Source organism: Herpailurus yagouaroundi, unplaced genomic scaffold, assembly GCF_014898765.1.
Source record: "Herpailurus yagouaroundi ecotype Mexico unplaced genomic scaffold, PumYag 67793, whole genome shotgun sequence".
NCBI classification, from domain to species: Eukaryota; Metazoa; Chordata; class Mammalia; order Carnivora; family Felidae; genus Herpailurus; species Herpailurus yagouaroundi.
The window spans coordinates 5,418,574-5,444,612 of NW_024420586.1; positions in this window are offsets into that span (position 1 = coordinate 5,418,574).

A 26,039-nucleotide genomic window follows, 5' to 3' on the forward strand; every position below is an offset into this window, starting at 1 on the left:
ATATATTAAATATATAATAGATAAATAATATATATATATATAATATATATACACACACACATATGCTATAATTCATTTTCTTCATCTGCCATCTAAATTTTTCCAATACAGAGGTTTGGTAATTGCTCTATAAAACATGACAATTACCTGTCACAACAGAAAGATAAGCACATATAAGCTTTTGTGTTAAATGTGTGATTACACATCATAAACATAAACACACATACATCTATAGTAACAAGGATGGGGGAATCTATCTGTAAACTGAAAAAATTGTGACATTTCAAATGGAACAAAATCTATTATCCAATTTTCTTGCCCTTCTTAGATTCTGAATTCTTCCTTCTGCCCCTATCAATTACATATGCCATTACTTGATACCGTTAGCTTAATCTATGTTAGAAGTATATCTCTATTTTTCCCAAGTTCCAAAAACTGTATTCCATACAGAGTTTTCCTTTTATATCCCTTAGTATTCAACACACCTCTTTTTTCCCTCAATTTATAAGCCACCTACATGGGAATTATTTTTATAGTTATGTTCCTCCAACTCCTGCATTTTTTTTGCAAATATTGAATGTATCGGGAAAAAAACACATTAAAAAAGGAGACATCTATTCATGAGAATCAAAGTGTGACCACAATTTTTATGAGTTTTTTTTTTTTTTCGAACAAGTACTGAGAATTAAAATTTTAGCCAGATGGCTTTCTTTGGGGTCCTCTTTACAGTGGGCAAAATGACTTAAAGATTATTATGATCACATTTTATGCAAATTACATTTTTACATCATCTTAATGTACATATAATGATAGCTACTAAGTACCCAAGCTTGAAACAGACAATTATACCACCTGCCCCTCAACACTAACTGAAATAAAAGAAGACCTTAAAAGGACATTCTCTCTTTTTTCTCTAGATATAACCTGAAAATAACATGTATTCCAACAGCATACCATTTTCTCTTTCACCTAAACATCTTGTTACCCATCTTTTCCCCTGATCCATACAGTGTTTGTGAATGACTACTTCTTTCCAGTTGTAATTAGACCAGCATAGAGTGTTTTTGAGTGTGTACCTCTTGATTTTGGCTCAGGTCATGATCTCATGGTTCGTGAGTTAAAGCCCCACATTAGGCTCTGTGCTGACAGCAAGGGGTCTCCTCTTTCTCTGCCCCTCCCCCAACTCGTGTATGCTCACTCGTGCACACTCTCTCTCAAAATAAATAAATAAATTTTTTTTAAATAAAAATTAAAAAATTAAAAACAATAAAAAGCATACCTAGAAACAGTCTAGCAGGGAATCCACTCTCCAGTTTATTTCAGGCTTCTTCATTCTCTATTTGTGGCAGCCTGATTCTCAGATGTTCCCCAGTGATCCCTTCCTTCTCTTGGTATTCATGTCCACATTGTATCATAGTTGCCTCATGTAATCAACAGAATACAGCAGAAGTCATGGTTTATCACTTTAGATATTAGATTATAAAAGACTGTGGCATTCTCTCTCCTGAATCATTTGCTATAGGGGAAGCTAGTTGCTTTGGCGTGAAGATACTCATAGAAGCCTATAGAGACACACACATGGCAAGGAAATGAAGTTTGCCAACAATCACATGAGTGAGTTTGGAAGTAGATCTTCTAGCTTCAAATGACTGCAGCCATAACCAACCTCATGAATGCAACCTCAGAAGAGATCCTAAGCCAAAATGACCTACTTATGCCACTCTTAAATTCTTGATCCACAGAAACTGTTAAACAACTGATACTGTTTCTTGCAGTTACTAAGTTTTGGGGTAAGTATGCTATGCAGCAATAGATAACAAATACAATATTATACCTAGAACATTCATCTGCACAGTATTTAAATGATTTTGAGACCGTAACCTTGTATTATTTAGGATAACTATTGTTAGCTGCTATAGTACACAAATACATCAAAGTTTATTTCTTGCTCATGCCACAGCCGAATTCAATTCTAGTGTTTCTGCTCAGAGACTTTCCCTCAAAAGTACACTGTGGATCTGGATTTCTTTTTGGCAAAATCTTACTACTAAAATTTATTCACTTCTAGCTCTACGTGAGGGAGAGCCAATGAACACGAAGAACCCATACCCATCCCTATTGCCTTGAAGCATAAACAATACATCATTTCTCTCATGTCATTATTAGTAAAAACTCAAGTACACAATTCTAGCCAAATTGCAAGGGAAACAGGTGAATGAACTCATCTGGATGCGAGAAGAGGAAATGTTTTACAAGTAACATTGTCTCTGCCATGTGACTCATCCCTTAGGGCTGAAGTAGTGAAGGCGGGATGTTCAATACATTCAAACAGAAGTTTTGTACTATAAAATACTCCTTGAATTTCTTTTTCTTTATGTATTATTGACAAAGTCAGAATATTTTTAATACTTTGTTCAATTATTTAAAGAAAATGATTTCAAGTTTGCCACCTACATGACAGTAACTTTTCAATGTTTCTTCAGAAACTACCTTGAATGAACTCCATATACAGAAAGGAACGCAACATACCGGTTATCTTTTAGTGAATAACAACTATGAAACTTCAGTGGCATACAGCAGTAAGCATTTATTACTCATATGCTCTGTTGGAAGTCAGCTCAGCATTTTTGTCTATCTTAACTGGGCTCACTCACATGTGCTGAGGTGACCTGAGTGCCAAATGATCTAGGATGGCTTTGTCTGGGGTGACCTGGGTGACTTGGCTGTGCCCAAATGTCTTTCATTCTCCATTAGACTAGGTCAGGAATGTTTTCGTGGTAAGGACAGAGGCACAAGAGAATGCAGAACCTAACATGCAAGCCTATTTCAAGTCTCTGTTTACATCACATATGCTAACACCACAGGGGCCAAACCAAGATAAGAAGGGGGAAGCTACAGATAATATGGCACAGTTCATGGATACAGGAACAAGTGAAGGATCAGGACATGAGTGTCATCTACCACATATTTGCATGTCCTAAAACATGAATAACTAAACAAATAAATATAAGGAGAACACAAACTTCAATAAAGGCAATCTGTAACTGTCTCTTTCTAAAGATGGCAACTTTGGAATGATTTTGATTTGTTTACATCGAATTTTGTGTATAATGAAACTCAATATCTCAATTTGACAAAAATGAGCGTGAGTATGCTCTTCTTTAACTTTCAGTAAAAGTTCTGGTCAAGAAGACTATGCTATTATTAAATTTGTTTTAACTGGGGTGCATGGGTGGCTCAGTCAGTTAAATGTCCGACTTTGGCTCAGGTCGTGTTCTCACAGTTCATGAGCCCTAGCCTCACATTGGGCTCTGTGCTGACAGCTTGGAGCCTGGAGCCTACTTGGGATTCTGTCTCCCTCTCACTCTACCCCTACCCCTGCTCTTGCACGTGCTCTCTCTCTCAGACAAAAATAAATATTAAAAAAAAAATTCTAAAAAATTTGTCTTAACTGTAAAATAATGAAAATTTTGAATGGAATCATGATTACACAAAAATAACATTTAAAGATATATTGGCCAATAGGTTTCCCAGTAATATTAAAACTTTACCCTCTCCATGTCTAGAATTTTGTCAGGTAAAGTTTTTCTTACAGAAATATAATTAATATATTTTGTCTCTTCTGAACTATGAGACAATCACTGGCAATGACAACACATAATAAAACATCTCAAATGTTTTCTTTAATTAATTAATTTGAGCTATATTTATTGAGTACACTAAACCTGCCATTTTGCTAGTTGCTAGTTTTTCAATGACTAGCAAGAACAACTCATTCACAAAGTTTATAATCTAGTGGAAAGTACAAAGAGTAACTCAATATTTGACATACAATGCAATACACTATAATTATGTACATATGTCTATGGTGCTTAAGAAAATAGGAGACCAACTTAAGAAAGAAGTGAGTAAAGTTTTCAAGAGACTAAAATCTCAGTCTGAACTTGGTCATGACAAGTCAGCCAATGTGAAGAATGTTAGTTTCTTAGGACAGATTTATAAACACATTTAAAATGTATAGTCAAAAGACTAGGTGATTTATTAGAGACTGGGCATAAAGTAGAAAAAATAGCTAAGAAAAAGGTATAATAATTTCATTGTTAGGGTAACTGCATTATTCACTAAGGTAGAGATACTTCAGGAGGAATACTTCTGGTGGTAAAAATAAGCCTATCACCTGGATATGACTGGTGTGGGGTTCCTAATATAAAATCCAAATGGAAATGTCTATAAAGCTGTTGGCTTCTTGCACCTGAAGATATAGGAAATGCCCTAGGTTGGAGGTAAACATTTGGAAATGTTAGTTTATACATTAGCTATAAGCCAGATAGCCACTCAAGTCCTGGAAATAGTAGAACTGTCCAGAGAAAGGGTTGTTTACCCAGCAAAGGAGATAGCCTCAGACTAAAACCTAAAGATTCCAACATTCATGGGTAGAAAAGATTTATCAATAAGAGGGGGAAAACAAAAAAACAAAAAACAAAAAAGAACCACCAGAACTGTAAAAAGAAAAGAAAATATGTTGTGATAAAAACTGAAGAAAGTGTTTTTTAAAGGACAAGTATGTGATCAACATTTATGAATACTTGTGTTTTATCAAATAAAATAAAGTCTGGAAAATCCACTGGTTTTATCAACAAGTGGATTTATGGCTGTTGATATCCTTGATAAGAGTAGAGGCAGTAGTGTAAATAGAAACTAGAATGCAGTTGATTGAAAACAAATGGATTTTTTTTTTTTTAATGTTTATTTTTGAGAGAGGGTGAGCAAGCATGAGTGGGTAAGGGGCAGAGAGGAAGGAGGACAGAGGATCTGAAGCGGGCTCTGTGCTGACAGCAGAGAGCCCAATGTGGGGCTCAAATTCACAAACCATGAGATCATGACTTGGGCCAAAGTCGGACACCTAACCGACTGAGCCACCGAGGGACCCTGAAAATAAGTGGATTTTGAAAGCAGGGACTAGAAGTTTACCTAAATTGTGCAAAAGAGATATGAAGAATTGATCATGAGAACAAATAACTTTTATTTTTTTAAATAAGTATTGGGGCGCCTGGGTGGCGCAGTCGGTTAAGCGTCCGACTTCAGCCAGGTCACGATCTCACGGTCCGTGAATTTGAGCCCCGCGTCGGGCTCTGGGCTGATGGCTCAGAGCCTGGAGCCTGTTTCCGATTCTGAGTCTCCCTCTCTCTCTGCCCCTCCCCCATTCATGCTGTCTCTCTCTGTTCCAAAAATAAATAAACGTTGAAAAAAAAATTAAAAAAAAAATAAGTATGAGAAACTCAAATGTTTCAAAACCTTACTGGTTTGTAGAGGAAAAGGGTAAGGACCTAAATGCTGAGCAGAGTGAATCAAGAGAGCAATCTTACAGAGAAATGACAGCAGACAAAAGTAAAAGCATGGATGTAGAAACTAGCCACCTTAAAGAGGACCACCAATTCTAATGCATCAATAGTGAAAGAGGAAAGATTTTGTGTGAGAACAAAGGTGATTTTATAATTAATGTAATTAATGAGAACACCTAAAATCATTCCACCAAGAATTATGTAGAAGAAAAAAGGTGTCCATTGTCAGTACTATTAGTTAACATTGCTTTGGAGGTAATAATCAAAATAATTGGATAAGAGAAATGAATATGGCTTATAGAAAATATTCGAAGCGCTCTTGAGTGAAAAGAAAGGAAAATTTTGCTATAGAACAGCAATGAACTTCTCAACAGCAACAGAGGAAATGAAAAGAAAATGAAAGAAGTCTGAGGGACAGTTATTTGAAACTACTTTCAGCCAAACCATCCATCAAAGATGACGAGAACAAAGATATTTTAGACATACAGTAACCCATAATACTTTTCTCTCATGCTTTCTTTTTCAAAAAACTATGTAGGTAAACAAAGTAAGAAAGAATCCACTAAACAGAAAGCCCAACCAAGGATGATGATGATGATGATGATGATAACGACGATGATGATAATGATGATGATGATGATAATAATAATAATAATTCAAGAGAGACTAAGAACTTATCTTGATATGCTTACTTATATAAGAATAATATGGAAAAATAGTATACTAAGCCCGTGTACTACTTAGGAAGGATTAGCCATGTTTGAAAAATAAGCAAATGAAACAATAATACGATAATATTATTTAAATAGTTCTGAGACTCCATTTCCAATTTGTGGAAGGGCATATTTCTAACACAATACCAAGTAAATCTCCAGACAACAGTTGGGTGTCCTACAATTCAACTAAATTCTGATACTATCTACCTGTAGAGAATCAGAAGTTTCTAAAACCCTCTCTTCAGGCTTGACTAATTTGCTGGAGCAGCTCACAGAGCTCAGAGAAACATTCTATTTGCTATATCACTAGTTTATTACAAAAGGATACAACTCAGGAACAGCCAGATGGAAAAACACACAAAGGGCAACCTATGGGGAAAGAGGGCAGAGCCTTCATAACCTCTCCTGTGCACCACTATCCTAGCACCTCCAGATATTCACCTACCCTGAAGATCTCTGAAACCTGTCCTTTTGGGTGTTAATGGAAGCTTCATTACATAGCCATGATTGGTTAATTCACTGGCCACAGTGACTGATTCAACTTCCAGCCCCTCTTCCCTCCCTGGAGGTTGGGGGTGGGGTGTGGGCACTGGAGGTTCCAACCCTCTAAAAACATGATGGGTTCCTCAGGCAACCAGTCCCCATTCTTAGGTTATAAAAAATCTTTCCGACAATGAAAAAGAATGAAATCATGCCACTTGCAGCAGCGTGGATGGCACTGGAGGGTATTATGCTAAGTGAAATAAGTCAGTCAGAGAAAGATAGATATCATATGTTTTCACTCATATGTGGATCTTGAGAAACTTAACAGAAGACCATGGGGGAGGGGAAGGAGGGAAAAAAAGTTACAGAGAGGGAGGGAGGCAAACCATAAGAGACTCTTAAACGCTGAAAACAAACTGTGGGTTGATGGGGGCGGGGAGAGGGGAAAATGGGTGATGGGCATTGAGGAGGGCACCTGTTGGGATGAGCACGGGGTGATGTATGTAAGCCAATTTGACAATAAATTATACTTTTTAAAAAAATCTTTCTGAAAGCCACCTCATTAACATAACAAGAGGCTGTTATTGCTCTTATCATAGGAAATTCCAAAGTTTTTAGGAGTTCAGTATTAGGATCTGGTTCTAAGGCCAAATACATATTTCTTATAAATCACAATATTGAAACCAAACACGTTCAGTAAACCAATGCTTGACCACCGTACCCTAAGGAAACGGGTTAAGCTGATTGATTTAAGACCTTGTTCTGCAGAAGTTGGCAGAATACTGGTAAGACTGGCTGAAACGGGAGCAAACTCAGAAGAATTCCTGCAATTGCACAGAAGGCACTGAGAGTGAACAAAAGGAACCTCAGAGATGACAGACCCAAAGATGTCCCCCATTTATCACGTGTACGCCACCGTTTAATGAACATGTGCCCCATGAAGAGACATGATACCTAAATGTGCATGCTCAGAAAGGAAGACATTTCCCTTTTTCCCTACATCCAATCAGCATATTCCACTCAACCTACATACCTGTGACATCTTGACCTCTTCTTCTTAAATATACCAAACCCCAATCATTGGCAATGGACCCTTGACTGGTAACAGTATCACAACTATCATAGGAGATGGTGAGTGCATAGGAGGCTGCCATAAAAACCCACTAGAAGGGAGGACTGAGTAGTAGTAGTGTGAGTAGCTTAGTATTAATAGACACCAAGGGGGAATTGATTAAAAACAGAAAAGGGGCTTTTGATCATTGTATTTTAAGGGTTAATTTCAGAAGGCCTAGAATTAGCCTGAGGTGTTTTGACAGTTGAGGCAGGCAGAGTAAAACTTTTCTCCAGAAACTCCCTACAGTCTTAAAGTTAATGCTTTGCTAGAGATAAAACCAATCTTAGTTTGACAATAGCTAGGCTTGCAGTAATTGGTGAGTCTTTAGCATATGAAAGTGTCTTTGGAAACTTCCCCTCTGACTTTACCTCCCCCAAGTCCATAGTATATAAGTAGTCATTCTTCACCACCCCAGCGCAGCTATTCCTGCCCACAGGTCCTGTCCCAGTGATTTGATAAAATCTCACCTTTTTGTACCAAAGACCTCTTCAACAATTCTTTCTTGGCTGTCAGCTCCGAACCCCATGATCCCCACCAGCACCCCAAAACCTTACCACCAACACCCAGGGACTGAGGCAAGTGTGACTGAGAAGGGCAGTTCTGCTGGAGGGACAGAGCCCTCACCCACAACCTGCAGAGACAGGCCCAGGAGAACAATTTACAATCTATACTAACCAGCCCAGGAAGCCAGCTATTATCCCAGAGTCTGACTTGAAGGAATTCAGACCACTATCTGTATTCAACCCCGGAGGGCCTTCCCTTTTTTCCTCTACAAAGCTTTCCCACTCCTCTGCCTGCTTTTGAGTCTGCCAAAACTCAAGGGATGGTGGCTCACTCTGTTGCTGTAGCAAGCTGCTAATAAACAGCCTTTAAGTGCTCTTGTTTGGTTGGTATTCATTTATTTCCAGTTTGGGTGACACAGCTGCTCTAGCACAGGGTTGACAAGGACCAGCACATGTGAACCTGATCACAGAAGTCATATGCAGGGTGACTTCACCTGCCATATGGCAGCACATCTACCACTAGATTTTTTAAAATTTTCATCAGAATGTTACTTTCGAATATCCATTAGAGTTCCTCTAGGGCCTACACGTGAAAGTGAGCCATAAAGAGAGAGAGAGAAAGAGAGAGAGTCAGGGGACAGGGGCGGGGGTGTGGTGGTAAAGAAGGAATGTGTGAGAGAGACAGAGAAGGATAGGAGGAAGAAAGGGAGGGAGGGAGGAAAGGAAAAATTGTGTTGAAGGATAGTGTTTTTTCACTACAAGCAGTGACAACCAGTTGGCCTTTTAAATTAGAAAACTGACTAGATATCACAATTTTTAGTAACAGAACATTAACTTTTAGACATAAACCCTAATCTCTGCCCTGAAAAATGAAAAGTTAATATCATAATGCACATTTATTTAGGTTTCTTTTTCCCCCCAGGCCAGTAAGTTACTTCAATGGTATTTTTAGTGCATTAGAATTGGTAGGAGCTTTTGCTATGTCACAGCTTAGAAACTGATTGCTCCTGTTTGAAAAAAATAAAATTATAAAGCCTCAAAACCAATCTACCAACAACATGGAAAATCTCCTTATTATAAATTTCAATAAAAAAACCCTGCTTGGGGTGAAATTTCAATTAGAGATTAAAATAAAACAAATCATCCCAAACTCATTAATATAGTGATGAAAAATGGATTGCAGACAGTTCCACTCTACTAGAATATAATGACAGAAATGGATTTAGAAATTAATGGGCCTTTTTGCAATGTTGTTTCATAATTCAAACACTATATATAACCTGCTGATTTTTTTCCTTTTAAACATTTCCTTGGGAGAAGATGTGGAAATGATTAAGTAAATGCCCATGTACAACTCTCACTTCCCTTAAAAATTAGTGACAATAATGAACAACTGAGATAAAACAGCATTTGTTACTAAAACATGAAAGGGCTCAATCACCATATTGGAAGCAATTACACCAAATACAATGTACTTTGGTCCCAGTTGAATGAAATATGATTTGGGGACCAGAGAACAAATTGTAGGTTGCCATAGGAAAGATGGGTGGGAGATGGGTAGAACAGATAAAGTGGATTGAGAAGTATAAACTTCCAGTTATAAAATAATTAAGTCATGGAGATGAAAACTACAACATAGAGAATACAGCAAATAATACTGTAACAGTATTGTATGGTGACAAATGGTGATTACATTTATTGTGGTGAACACTGAGGAACGTATGGAATTGCTGAGTCACCATGTTGTACACCTGAAACTAATATAACACTGTATTTTAATTATAATTCACTTAAAGAATGAAAGGATTTTGGGAGTTGACACAAAACTCGGTGTTGAAAAAATCTAGCAGAATTTGCTCTGAAGGATCCCATTGGACATCTTCACTCCTGAAGCGTCCGGGGCACCTTGGCCTGTAGGACATCTTTCTCAACCACATATCAACAATGAAAACTGCATTAAAAATGCAAGGATGATCAGTACTAGTTTCTGAAGTCTGAAAACAAAACTACTTTGCACCTATATACCAGAGAGGAATTTTCTCTGAAAAATAGATGTCTACTAACAAATGAGATACTATTACATATCCAGGAGAATAGCTAAAATTAAAAGAAAGACAAAACCAAATATCAATGGGGTTGTGAGCACCTATAACTCATATATTTTTGGTGGGGGTGTGAGATAGTATAATCATTTCAGGAAAAAGCCTGGAAGTATGTTATGAACTAACCATACATCTGTCATATGACACAGTACTTCTTCTCTCAGATATTTAGCTAAAAGAAATGTAAACATATGTTCACAATGAGATGCAAAAATTGTTCACAGTAGATTTATTCATAATAACCAAAACTATAAACACCCCAGGTGTTCATCAGTTGGAGAATGGACAAACTATGGTATATGCGTGTAAGAGAACACAGCTTAGCAGTAAAAGGTAACAATTTAGTGATATACTCAACAATGCAGATGGATCTCAAAATTATTATACTGAGTGAAAGAGGCCTTATATAAAAGAGTTCAGACTGATGGGCTTCAGGGAGGTAGCCCCAAAATGTGCCACTTTGGCATATTAATTATTTTGAATTATAGGTAGTAGTTAAGTGAGTGCCTGGGTGGCTCAGTCGGTTAAGCTGACCGGCTCAGGTCATGAGCTCATGATTCCTGAGTTGGAGACCCACATCAGGTGCTGACCACTCAGAGCCTGGAGCCTGCTTTGAATTCTGTGTCTCCCTCTTTCTCTGCCCCTCACTCGCTTGCACTGTCTCTCTCTCTCTCCCCACCTCACAAATAAACATCAAAAAAAAAAAAACTTTAAAAATATTTATATAACATAATTTGCAAAATATTCAGACAGAAGACAGTGATACCAGTAGGAAGTTACCAGGCAGCCAATCTTCTCAATGACCTTGAAAAGCTTAATAGCTAAATACAGAAAATAAATAATCAGCTTCTAATCTTTGAGCTCAAATTTAAAGGTTTTGATCCTAAAAATGTGTGCAACGCCTGGAAGAGGAGTCAAGCAAATACCGCTGAAGGGGTACAGAATTAGACTCCACAAAGTGTGCCAATTTGGCACGCGGATTACTTTGAGCTAAAGTCAAATGAGGCTCAAAAGACCCAGCAAGAGCTTTTATTTCCCCCTCAACTGCTTAAAAGAATTTAGATAGGGGGTCTAGTTCAGGAACAGAATTATCCCCAGAGATAACCACAAAGAATATGGCCTAGGTGTGGTAAGCTCTTGGGGAGCTCTAGGCCCTGCCTGGAGGTCAAATTCCTCTCTATGTTCCACTGTCTTTGTATGTGATAGCAAACATTTCTTTAACAAACAATTGCTTTTCCCATTTTCTAGTGAATTGTTTTCTTTCCCTTTGAAGTCTCAGACCCTACCCACTTCTCCTAAGCTCAGGATAGCATATAAGCCTCAAGTGCCTGACTGCCTAGGGGGTCTCAGATTCTTCAACGTTTATTTATTTTTGGGGGACAGAGAGAAACAGAGCATGAACGGAGGAGGGGCAGAGAGAGAGGAAGACACAGAATCGGAAACAGGCTCCAGGCTCTGAGCCATCAGCCCAGAGCCCGACGCGGGGCTCGAACTCCCGGACCGCGAGATTGTGACCTGGCTGAAGTCGGACGCTTAACCGACTGCGCCACCCAGGCGCCCCTAGGGGGTCTCAGATTCTTATGGGGCTCTTGTATGTACATAACGAATTTTTTCCCTATTACTCTGTCTTCTATCAATTTACCAGGCAAAGAACCTAGAAGGGTAAAGGAAAAATTTTCCACTCCAATACCACCCACATTTGTGCAGAATCCACTTGGGTAAGGTAAACTTAAAATGACTGCCCCATTCACACACTTAAAGTTGAATAAACCAAGGTAAGGAAAAGCAAATGCCACTTAAAAAACAGAGAGAGACTTTTGTTTATATGTTTCTAGACTTCATAAAATAGTGATGAGTTAATAATTAGATTAGAATGTTTAAGGGTGAAAAAAAATAATTCTCCTCTACCTTTCCAGGTTCTTGGCTGAAACCCCATCCCTCGCCCATAAGAAAAGATAGATTATCAGTTAAAAACACCAGACTGAAGTTTAATAACATGTGTATCTCCTGCATACATGGGAGATATTCAGGAAAAACTGAGCAACTCCTTTAAACAGCCCATACCACCACCCTAAATAACACCTCCAGCTGAAGACAAAAGAAGATGTTGGGGTGGGTAGGCCAGTTAAGGGAGGTTACAAGGAAAACCATAGTAAATAAGGCTATGGTTGTTATGCAAATCTAAGCCCTTGCCTTCTCCAATAATAGGAGTTTCTAGAAATTTAGTTCTCCTTCTCTTCTAGGTACAGAGAAAGGGATACCCTTATGAATGCAGATTTCCTTTATACATGTAAATGGGTCTCAAAAGGGTAACCTGTGTTTGGTTTTTAGAGCTTCTCCTAGGTCCTCCTTTTTTGCTTTTTTTTTTTTTTTTTTTTAAATAACCAGCTCAAAATAACTCTTATGCAAAAAAGGCATCTTTTGCATGGCAGATTCTGCTCCCCTTAAAAAGCAACTGGTAGGGGCACCTGGATGGCTCAGTCGGATAAGCATCCGACTTCAGCTCAGGTCATGATCTCACGGTTTGTGGGTTCGAGCCCTGCATCAGGCTCTGTGCTGACAGCTCAGAACCTAAATCCTGCTTCGGATTCTGTGCATCCCTCTTTCTCTCTGCCCCTCCCCACCCATGCTCACTTGCTCGCATGCGCTCACTCTCTCTCAAAAATAAATAAACACTAAAAAAAAAATTAAAAAAAAATAAAGTAAAATAAAAAGCAACTGGTAAATTACAAAAATCAATTTTAGGAAGATAATAACATTACAAAATTGAAGAGTAAATTAAAAGTATAAATCAGTAGTATCAAATATTTTATTACAAATTGAGAAGTCAGTGATATTTAAGGTATACTAGACAAAACTACATGGAATTCAGTAGAGAAGGACAAAAATGTGAATACTAGAGAGAAGAAGACAGGAAAATTAGTATGTTAAAAGAAGAAGTGTGTTAAAAAGATGTATGTTAAAAGAAGAGACTAGGACAAATGAAAAAAGGTCTTAGTTACACAGATATAATGGGAAAACTTTATTAAAATGAAGGAAAACATCAATGGAAAGTCTCAACACTTAGAAAGACTATTTAATAAATATTAACTACACCCCCAACCTATACTATGAAGTTATACAACTCCAATACTAAAAAGCAAATACTACAATCACACAGAGAGAATCATGTTAACCAAGGGAGGGGTAGAAAAAAGGTTATATTAACTATATTAACTTCAATTCTCTCTTCTACAACTGCGACTGCTACATGCCAATAAAGTAATTTCAATAGCAGAGTCAAAAGAAAGAAGTTTTTAACAGGAAATTCTATTCCGACAAGTCTATCACAAATTAAAGAAATAGAAAAATAAACCTGAATTGCAAGGTTTCAAGCAATCTATCACGTACGCACCACAAAGAGCTAATTTTTAAACAGCCAGAACTAAAACAAATGAATAACAATTGTGTTGATAAGAAGGAACACCTGGCTTAATTTAAAAGCCGCATGCTTAATATCTGGGAAGTAGGGATACCAAATAGGATGTGTATGTCCTAATTTTTTTTTTTAAAAAGTGTGGCATAAAAATACAAAAATCAAAATTCACATAATTTACAGCACAATAGAATATAGAATAAAGAACACTTAAAATCACAAAATAAATGAGCTTTTCAAAAGCAAGACCAGTCATACCAGTTTTGACAATAAACACAAAGGGAATATAATTTATATATCTATAATTAATATGATTCTCAATGTCACCAAAAACAAAGCAAAAAACTAAAAAGCCAAATCTACACTGTCTCAATAATTGCCTTGAAAGAACTGAATATAAATGAAAACAATAAAGACACACTATGCTAATGAAACAAAGATATATTCACACTATTAACATCAACAATAATTTCAAGGTGGAATTTATTAAATAGGACAATGCACTTATTTTATGATGATACAGAGTATCATATGCATTTGCCATTACATTTATAAAATAAATAACCTATAAAGAAGAAATTGACAGAAAAATTAAATTACATGATTTTTATACCAATATCTCAATTCTTGATAGATCATAAGCTAAATAAAACAAGAATGCAGAGATCTTAGTAATACTAAAAATAACTTTATGCAAAAGATTTAAAATCAATGCTCTGCAAAATAAGAATAAATTACTTTTCAGGCACCAATGAGAAATATACAGAAACAAAGGTCCATATTTAAATCATGCCCCACAGGGTTAATGAATATAAAACTAGCAGAAAATTTAAAGCTTGATTTTCAGAAAAATGTTTCCCCCTAATCAGCTATTGTGTCTTTTCAGACTTCACTAACAAATCCACTAGGTGTCCCTGCAGAAGCCTGGACTCAAGGTCAATTGATATGGTTCCAGTCTAGGAATAAGCAAGGCTGTGCATTCCTTACCCAAATTAATAAGCCCAAGACCCCATCCAGTTTATGCTAGCTCTTAGAGCATGACCATAGCCCCTTCTCCTTGTCCTAAAATAACCTCCTGACATCAGGGACTCAATTTTGCCTCATTCTGATGTTAAGTCTCAACCTCAAAGTGAACATGGGATATATGCTACATACATGTTTGTTCAAGGCATATGCTCCATTTTTTCCTCATAAAGAGTCATACGTTTCCCTGCCCTTTTCAATATTTATGTAATGTCAACTCCTGTGATTATAAAAAACTCGTTCTCTCCCCTTCATGAAGGCAGATTTGAGGCTTGTCCTCTTGTCTCCTCATTTGGCTGCCTCTCCTGGAATAAACCCTTTCCTTGATGCAACACTGATGTTTCAGTGACTGGCTTTGCTCTGCATCAGGTAGATGAACCTGGGTTCCATTACAGTATGATATGCGCAAAGACAGCTGCAATGAATTAAAAAATGTAAATCTGATGCAAATAAACCTTTGTGACCACAACGAAATAAAAAGCTCAACAAGCATAAAAGAAGAAATTAACCACAATGTCATAACTTCCATTGAAGAATATGGACACTCATATTAATATCTGACAGGATATTGTTTTATGTAGAGAAGAAAGTTAAACCACTAAACACTTCCAATGATAACAAAAAAAAACTACAAAACAAATTAATGTCTTCATTTAAAAATGGCAGAAAATGAACACCAACAAAAAAATAAAGAAATCAGAAGAAAAGTATTGATACAGGTTGAACACACATACAAGTGGAAATCTCTGACACATACAAAACAGTAGCATTGAAGAATAATTCCCAAGAAACACGCATAAGCTAGCCTAAGCAAACTAGTTTAATCAAAGGAAAGAAGACTAGACTAAACTAAAACTTACAGTATGCAAATATGCTCAGTCTAGAGTTTTCCATGATCTCAACTTCACTAATCGTCTTCAGTAACTTTTAAAGGAGGACCAAAGTGAGCTGAAAGCAAGGAGTGGTTGGATGTTAGTTGTTCCTATATATTACTTTTTAGTCAATGACGATTTAAATGTCCCTAAGGGTATCATTATCATGGTGATGATGATGATTATTATATCTACTCTTTACCAGAGAATATAGTTTTCTTGTTCACCACCAAGACAGGGCAGGAAGCAGGGGGTAGAAGAGCTCTTGTGAAAAGAGACCCCCCCCCCCCCGCCATTATTTTGGAATCCCTTTCCTAAGAAACCCATTTAACACTAAGCTATGGCTGATGCCTGGTCACCTCTGGCAGGCTGGGAAAAGAGTCATCACAGTGACAGGAGTAATTATCTTAATCATCAGAAGAAGGAAGGAGGACAGCTTTGTGTGTTAGAGATGCAGAAAGACCAGTAAACACAGCTATGGCATTCCTCACACTTAGTCTCTCACTGACTTTTACAGCAGGAAAAAGTACCTCATAGTAGGGAATTATTGGGGTGTGCGAGGGAATAAAACCACATTGCCTGGGAGACAATTTGAGATTTTTTCCCCATATATGATAGAGAAAGGCACTCATTCACTATGTCTGGTACAGGAAGGATAGAAGCTGATTCTTCAGGTGTGAATAGAAAATACAAAAAATTGGATGAAAGAAAAAATATCAGTAATTTTACCAATGTGACAAACTATTTGTAACTTGCTATATTTTTCCCTGTAATTTTAATGAATACCATTTGTGATAAATTGCATATATAATTCTTATTTCTATTATAAAAGTTATTTCCAAAATTATAACAAATATGGGAAGTTATAATTGATTGGGAAAGTTATAACTGTTGGAAAATCATCACACAAAATCCCATCACTGAAATACAGTAATTCATCATTTTAGTGCATTTCTTTATTATCCTTATTATTGCATATGTTTACATAGTTTACATCAATCAGAATCTACTGGACTTTGAAAAAGGTCAACCTTGGAATACGCAAGATTTTTAAATGGCAGGGACAAAAATAAAACATTGAAAATGGCTCAACTCATCCAATATAATATTTAAAGTTGTAGAAAATCATTACATGTCTCTAGTAAGAGTGAGGCAGTAACACTCTTCTATTCAAGTATGCTTTTGTGGATAGAGAGAAAACTCATTCTACATGCAATTTCATCCAGGAAAGTCTCCAAAGCAGATTAGGCATTATTATCAATTACTTTTTTTAGGACAGCAAGAGTAATTAGTTTAGGACATCCTCAAAATTGACAAGATTTTCCCATAAAGTGTGAGATGGTAGATACATGACAAAATGAACCAATTAAGCAAAATAAAACAAAGAAAACAAAAGAAACAAGAAACAAAACCTTCTAGTACTAGACCCATCCTGTAATGATCGAAGATAACTTCAGCAAGCACTGAGAAACATTCACTTGAGCTGCACAGTCCATCAGGCAATAAATCACCCAGAGGTAAATTGCATTCAGGGCATTCAGCCTGTTAAGAAAGTCAATTTATGCCATAATTTAACCACTCCGGAATTTAGTATTAATTAATTTTTGGAAAAGTCTAAAAGCGGTATTTTGAAGAAGGATTACATGAATGTATGTTATCTAAAATTCTTAACTCTTCAAGGATTAAATCTTTGGTCTCCATGAATGAACTATATAATTCTAAGGTCACCACATTTACCCCCTAGGAAATGTACAAGTATGAATTCATTGTCTTTGGCTACTTCATATTGAAAAAAAAAAGTCTAAAGGTATTCTTGTTTTCATTCTTTTCTAGGTCACCTTTTATTTCTCTCATTCTGGATTTTTACAGACTTTTGCACTCCTCTTTTGTAATGTATCGATTTGACAAAGTGTTTAGATGTAGTTTTCCTTACATTGATTTTGCAAGTGTTTCCTGACTGTCTTTTGATCTTCATTCTCAGACCGATTTTTTTGTTGCTTCTGTTGTTCAAGAAGCTTTTCATCAATTATAACATTGATCAATTGGTTATTGTTTCTGTGTCATCTGTCTCTTCACCTTTTTCTATATTTTGTACTTACATTATCCACCCTTGCCAGCACAACTATCTCTGTATTTAGTAATCACTTTGTCTTCTTCTCAACCTTCAGAACTTCTCGAGCAACTCATGTAATAAGAGAGCACTACAAAGAAAACCCAGCTTTACAGCTCATTAGCACTGTCCTGGCTCATACTACATAATACATAGACTGTGGTGAACATTAAAAAAGTAGCAAATATAAGGCAAGGGGCTTATCACTGAATAAATGTATGTAAGTATGCACAATATTGTATATTTTCTTCTTTATATTTTTTCCACAGCAGATCTGTTAACTGCTACTCAATTGTATTTGCCCTGCAACCTTTTCTTATATCTAATTTTGTCTTGTTTCATCTAATTTCATTTACATCCTCTTTCAGTTAATCCTGTTGATTCATTTAAACCTGGGGAATCCTGGCTTGCTTATACTTTAGCACATAGCATTTGTCTTCCTGTATTCTTTCTGAACATCAACTATTTCTGAAATGTTGGTTGGATTAATATGGGCTATTATTTTCAGAGGTATGCTCTTTGAGCTTTTAAGATTGTTTCCTCTCTTCATGAGAATACACTTAGAGGATCACATATCTTTGCCTCCCTCCAGAGATGGGTTAGGTTAGGGATAAGGAATTTATATTTAATTTTTCCCAAAACTCTTATTCCAGATAGACTAAGCTACTAATCCTCACTTCTGTTTTATAGCACCTTCTCGAACAGTAACAGGGACAGAAATTAAAAAAGAAAAAAGTTTTCTTTAAATAGTCATGTCTTTGGGGTGTCTCGTGGCTCAGTCAGTTAAGCATCAGACTCCAAATTTCAGCTCAAGTCAAGATCTCACAGTTGGTGAGTTCAAGCCCCATGTCAGGCTCTGTGCTGACAGCACGGGGTCTGCTTGGGATTCTCTCCATCTCTCTCTGCCCCTCCCCTGCTTGTGCTAAATAAATAAATAAATAAATAAATAAATAAATAAATAAATAAAGTCATTGCTTTTATACTCTAGCGTAGTGGTTCTTAGTGGTGATTTTGCCCCCCGTGGAACATTCAGCAATGTCTGGAGACATTTTTGGTTGTTTCAAATGGGTGGAAGTGACTATTCCTGTAATTTAGCAGGTTAAGGGCTAGAGATACTACTAAACTTCCTACAACATACAGAATATCACACAACAAATAATTATGTGGGCCCATGTGTCAGTAGTGCTGAGGATGAGAAATCCTCCTTTTGAGTGTACTGCTCTCTCCTACCTTAATTATCTTAAGGAGAAACTTCAGGGATTTAAGATACTCGTGCACTGGTGGGAACTATGAGTTCACATAGATTATTTTTTCTGTAAGAAATTTTCAGCCTCATTTTGCAGATTCTGATAATTCATAGTCTATTTCAAACTGTTAAGACCTTTGGATCAAATACTTTATTGAAACCGTCAACAGAGACAGGGTTTGAGAGATCAGAGTTCACTTTATTTTAAATAAAATTTCTGTGATATATGAGAAAATTAGGCAGGATGTTCTCAAAGAACTGAAATGCCAGTTTGGCTGTAGAAAATATTTCAAAAGTGACAAATAACATTTGAGCTTAGATATGCGAACCTGAGGAAAAAAGTGAACTTTTCTCTGAACTTGTTCTTTATGACCATCTGAAATTTGACAAAGAATAGCTAAACTTTTATCCGCTACACAGACATAAAAGCTTTTGAACCAAGTAATGAAGAGATAAAGCAGATAAAACTATTAACTGATAACTAAAATAGATTTATTGAAATAATTTCAGGCAAGTCAAAATAACTGCTGCTTTAAAAAAAAACAACTCTTCCTCTATTCCCTCAAACATTAGTTGGAATGATTCAGCATTAATCTAAGCAAAGGAAGCTCAGAGTGAGAGAAAGAAAAAAACATGAGGAAAGGCAAGGCTATGATGTCAGAATCTGCAAGGCTATAGAGACAACTAATTTAGTGAAATAAAGTCAACACTGAAATCATGTAGATATCGCTAGATACAATAAAAGACAGTAACATAGCACTAAAAATAGCTAGCTATATACAGTACAAGCAGACACTAAAACTTTAAGTGTATCATATCTATCATCATTAACTTTAATGGAAAAATCCACAAGGGTCTGGGTAGAAGCAGGATAACTGTTTGGGTACAACAGGAAAACCCAGTATAGGTGGAAATCATGTTAACTGTTAGAATATAATTTTATATTTAAAAACAAAAATAAAACATTGATATAATACAATCTATAAAAAGAAAAATTGGGAAAAATCACTTCAACAGACAGAAATACTTAAAAATACTCATTAACAAGGAAGGATGTGCAGAATGGATTGTGAGAGTTTATAGAAATCAGAATTGGCTATGTATTGGAATGTGTCAATTCTCCTCAAGTTGATCTATACGCCCATTAAGTTTACAATAAAAATCCCAGCAGGTTTTAATTTGGTTTTCTTTCTTTCTTTCTTTCTTTCTTTCTTTCTTTCTTTTCTTTCTTTCTTTCTTTGTTTTGGAGTAGAAATTAACTAGGTGATTCCAAAATTTATATGGAAAAGAAAAACCAAATCATCTTAACAAACTAGGAGAACATGTTGTATAGTAAGATTTATTTTATAGCTTTTTTTTGTTATAGAGCTATTTATGATAGCATGCTATTGGGGAATTAATAGACTAATATATTGGATTACATTCATGCAATAGGTGAATGCAATTAAGATTAATAAACTACTATTTCTTGCATCATCAAGGGTGAAGCACATAAAAATAATGTTAAGCAAAAACACCCATCCACGAAAGGATATGTACTGAATAATTTCATTATTTCAAGTTTAAAAATAAAGAAAATTAATTTATGTTGTTAAATCATGATAGTGGTAAACTTTGGCAAGGAATAAATTACAGAGATCAGGATGAGGCATAAAGGAGGAATGAATATTTCATTTAATTTTTAGAATGGTGGTATGGTCACATAAATGCAATCACTTTGTCATAATTTACCATATGTACACTCAGGAGTTGTGAATGTGTCTTCAAGAGTTTTACATTTAAATTGCAAATAGAATAAAATAAAGGGGGGCTTCTATTTGCCTGTACTGATTTTTTTTTCAGTTGCCAACTCACCAAATACAACTTTTTAAAAATCATTGAGTTCATAATGTTGCTAAAAAATCCTTATTGGTCACTACTGGATACTAGGGTTCAATTTCATTGCTCTGAAAATTGATAAATAGAAGGAAAGAATCCACATTTACCCTCCATTTCTCATACACACTCTTTGTCAGAATAATCAAATATTTGATGAGAGAAGTTCTTTATAAGAGAATTTCAGTGAATAAATACAGAAAGAATGAGAATATTAAAAACTGCAATTTTAAAATCTAACAAAATAATGGAAGCAGCCAATAAACTTCAATGGATGCTCAATCCTTTAGGCAAGGTTGTGATGGAGAAATTTATAATGGGTAGATAACAGTGATGCTGCATAAACCCAGTCTCAGTATAACTAATAGTTGGACAATTTTACAGTATGTATCTACTGATACGACACAACAGAAAATAGATAATACTACCCATATCTTCTCAAATTATGATTCCTGAATATAATAAAACCTTTATCTATCTTGAGTTTATAGGATATATGGGGGGGGGGTGGAGTGATATGTAGAATAGGAACTAAAAGCCCACAATGAGAAAAGAAAAGTCAAATTTAGAACATAGGTCTTGTTACAGAACAGTGACCTGGTTTATCTAACAAATCAATGGCATTGAACAAAAACAGTGAGGACGTTGTTAGAGAATAACAGAGGTTTTAGAAACCTAGTAGCCAAATGTAATGTATGGAATTTATTTGAATTCTAATTGAAAAGAAAAAATATTTAAAAACTGCCTAGTCAGGGAAACCTGAATATGGATATTAGTTGATACTAAGAAATAATCATTAATTATATTAAGTATGAGAGGTATCAGAGATGCCACATGAAAAATTTACAGTGGAAATGATATGATACCTTTGTTTTACTTTTAACTTCCCCATAAAATTTTTGCTTGTGTGCACACGCACCACACACACACACACACACACACACACACACACACACACACACCATGTATATGGGCATTAGTTTCCAAAAGTATCACCAGACAACCTATTAATAAAGTAACACTTAAGTCTGTTCAAAATCATTTCAGTAAGGGAGAACACCATATTGATAATGTCTTAGCAGTCTCAGGCTAAAGTGGTTTTAAGGTGGGAAACTGAATGGGATTGGGCAAAAGTTCATAATATAATTCAGGACTAGTGTGGTAGCAAGTGCCTTAAAGCAAGTTTTCATAAGTAAATTGTTATTTAATCCATGAGCTGTTTACCTAGATAAACAGACTATTATCTTTGATAAACTGATTTGTATGAATTTCCTGAAGCAAATAATAAAGTTATGTATTAATTTGTGGTCTCATCTTTCCAGACAAAAGGTTTCCTGGAAAAAAAATAAAGCAACTAAGTCATGTTGATATAGATGATCTTAGTTCTAAGGGAATAGATAAGCAAGATTTGCAAAATTGGACAACTGTCAAGGCTACGTATGGGTATAAAGAGGCAGTTAATTTTACTTTTCTGTATAGTTCCATATTAGTTAAAAATTTTCCATAATAGCATTTAAAAATGGTAATGTTGAGACCCTCTTCTTTCATACAATCTAATGAAGCCACTTGGTTATAGATGAACATTTGGAAAACTAAAGACCAAATGGGCTACAAAGCACTGGGCAAGAAGGCAACTAGATAAACATGAAGAAAAATAGGAAATATACTAATGTGATGGTTAGAAAAAAGTGATCTCATGTGGATGTTTTAAAATTAAAACACCTGCAAATTGGTATCTTAGCTAATTTTTAAAGCACTTAATATAGACCAGATACTTTGTTAAATGCATAATATATATTAATGCCATCTGATTCTCACAAAAACTCTATGAGGTAGGAATTCATATTAGTAGCACGCACTTTACACTTGACTTTAGAGAGACTTCGCCAGGTTCAATTATGTGTCCAAGGACATGAAGCTAGAAATAGGTGGAATAAGATTCAAAGACAGCCTCTTCTGGTTCTGAAGAGTGAGAGATAAACTGCTGCAATAAACTAGTCTAACTTCACAAAATAGAATGGAAGGTTTTTCTTCAATTATAACTTTCATTTTTTAGAGCACAGATACTTCATACTTCATATAGAAGCCAGTATTTCTGAATGCATCCAGCACACCATGAGAAGGTTTGACCCTAAGACCTATCTGAAGAGAAGAGAAGTAACTCCAGATAAATGGTGTTTATGCTTAAATGCTCAAGTTGGACAAATACACTGCAGCTGAATTTCAGTTATAGTCTTGATAAATGGATGAGGGCCCCTGACTTTGAACTATCAGTACTTAGAAGCACCTGAGAATGTGGTCATTTGTCAACATTACTGCTTGCTTTGGTTTTAGAAATACAAGCAATGTGCTCATGCACTGACATTAGTGCATACAAAATGTGCAATCTATCATCATCAGCATCAAGTATTTACGCAGTGCTCACTGTACGTACGCTAGTTTGAGAAGTTGCAATGGGAATTTATATGGCACAGAGAAACCATCTTATTGTGTTTTCCCTTCTTTTCCTTTTCAACCATATGTGATGTTTCAAAGAAGTGTCAAAAAATATATAGGTTGAAAAAATAAAGTTACCCATCAAAAATCTGATAATTTTAGTAAATTAAAAATAACCTTTTTGTTCCCTATTATAATTTATATTGGGTTCGAGTTATTCCATATTCATGACTCTTTTGCAAACAAAGTGCAGTTAAAATATGACTTCAAAAGCAATCAGTCATGCATTGGATTGGTGACCACTCTGATTTGCATTTAGGAAAAATGGAAAGAAATTTAAGAGATGTCTTCATATGTAAAAGAAGGCTCTTATTTGTTTTCCTATGAGCATTTAAATTGTCAACATTTACTGAATCAGTATTCATTTAGTTCTGCTATGATTTAAAGCTCACAACCTTATTTATTAAGCAAATATTATTTTTACACAATGCAATCCCTATACAAACTAATGGCAAAGGTGTTTTAATTTCATTTTTGCTAACAAGAGATGTGTAATAGTATCTGTTTAAAGTATGTTGTAATTCATCCACTTTTGAGCAGAATTGATATTGGCCCAAAAAAGGATAAATAATCTGTTTACCAGGCAACATAGGCTAACTAATAGTTCTAGTTTTTAAAAAGTCACTAGCAATTAACTTCCCTGACTGTATTTTACCGAAATGAGGGTAGAAGAAAAATTTTACTCACCTTTCTAGGTTCTTTTGGCTGGTCTATTACTCAAACTCATATAAGATTAGCAGGAGGAAAAAATATTTAATTAATAGACCAACCAAAAAACCCTTGAAGAGTAGAAGGAAAATTTTACCTCTCCTACCATTGGTGACCCAGATGGGACAAACTGCACTGGATGGACATTAACTCACTCCAGGGCTTCTGCAGCTGAGAGATCCTAAGACCTCTGACAAAAAGCCAGCAGAAGGGATGAATTCTTACCACTTCAGTCTCCCAGATCTCTGCCTGCAGGGAGCAGTGAAAGTGAGAATTATGAGTCTTTTCCTTTTCTAAATTTAGATTAGTATGAAAGAATATTGGTAGGATTAGTTCCTCGGGTATAGCAACTCTGTTAAACATGTGATTGGGGCGCCTGGGTGGCGCAGTCGGTTAAGCGTCCGACTTCAGCCAGGTCACGATCTCGTGGTCCGTGAGTTCGAGCCCCGCGTCGGGCTCTGGGCTGATGGCTCGGAGCCTGGAGCCTGTTTCCGATTCTGTGTCTCCCTCTCTCTCTGCCCCTCCCCCGTTCATGTTCTGTCTCTCTCTGTCCCAAAAATAAATAAAAAACGTTGAAAAAATTTAAAAAAAAAAAAAAAAAAAAGAAAAACATGTGATTAAGTATTCTTGATTTTTATTGATTGTTTTCTTCCCACAGGTGGTCAGTGTTTTTCTTTGTCTCTGTCTGTTTTGTCATTTGTTGGAAGGAGGAAAATCAGAGGGCGGAACACAGGTATAGGCCCCATAAGCCTGTTGTTCAAGCTGGCCTCACAGACTGGTGAGTTCACAGTTCTTACCAGAAGAGCATCTATTTAGGCAAACTTTCCTATGGGTTAATGTGCACATGAAGGCTATTGTAAGAGACATCTTAGATGCCAATGCCACAAAGTTTGGTGAGTATGGGTCAAACACTTAATAGCTATTAGACTACTTGCCACCTAAGCCAAAGAATCCCTTGTTATGATAAGTTGGTCACAGAACAGCCTAGACTGAGACTAGATCACCTGCCAACCTCAAGAAAATCTCCTTGCATTGAGGTTCTCTGCAAAACATCACACAATCTTAGTTATCAGTTTGGCTTCCAGAGCCCCAAGGCTTAGCTAAAGATGTTAATCTGCATATAAGAAAAACTTGAGAGGTTTTCCTTTCATCTTGTACCATGTCTTTAGAGTCTCAGCCAACGAGATGTACCAGCATGCATGTGGTGGACCACCAACGACACTATAGATCCGAGGGTGCCAGCTCTCATGGAAATTTGACAGAATGAGTCCCGGTCCTTAAGGGGCCTTTGTCATCTTGTCACTAATTTGGCAGGGCAGCAGTATGGGTTGCACCCCATGTGCAGCTAGACCTTTCTTAGACTACCTTTGGGAATGAAATTTCTTGATCTTGTGAGGAATGCATTTTTTGCACTCTGATTTGGGGACACCTCTTATGTCTATGGCTAAGCCATAAAAGACTTATTTGTTTGAGTTTCTACTGAGATTAATATAAGATCCTACGCATCAATGGCTAGATGATGGATGGTTCTTTGAATTGACCACATATGAAAGAAAAAAAAAAAAACTTTAGGGAAACTCTAATCCTAAACAATTGTCTTATCGGTACCTATAGAATGACCAAATTAAAAAGAAGATACAAAGAAATAAAACAGCTAGATTTAGAGACAACCGTAGCAAGATGAAAAAGCAGAAATTACACTTTGAACAAAAACTAAATCCAACATAAACTTCCTTTCTCAAAGTCTGACCCCATCTGTTTTAAAGTCCCTTTGTCTACAAAATCCACAGAAAACACTCCGGCCTAATGTTCAGGCCCAGGGCATACAGCTTACTCATGTGAATAGGGAAAATCAGGAAGTGAATTTAGCAGAAGCACATGGGACAGGAAGTAGGGCTTGCTCTGCTAGGCTCTACAATCAGGCTCTGCCAGCTTTAGGCCTTTGTATGCAATGCCTTTTGCAGAAATACCCTAGCTCTCCACCCGAAGAATCCATTTCCCCTGGACAGCAGAAAATAAAGTTTCGTGTTGTCC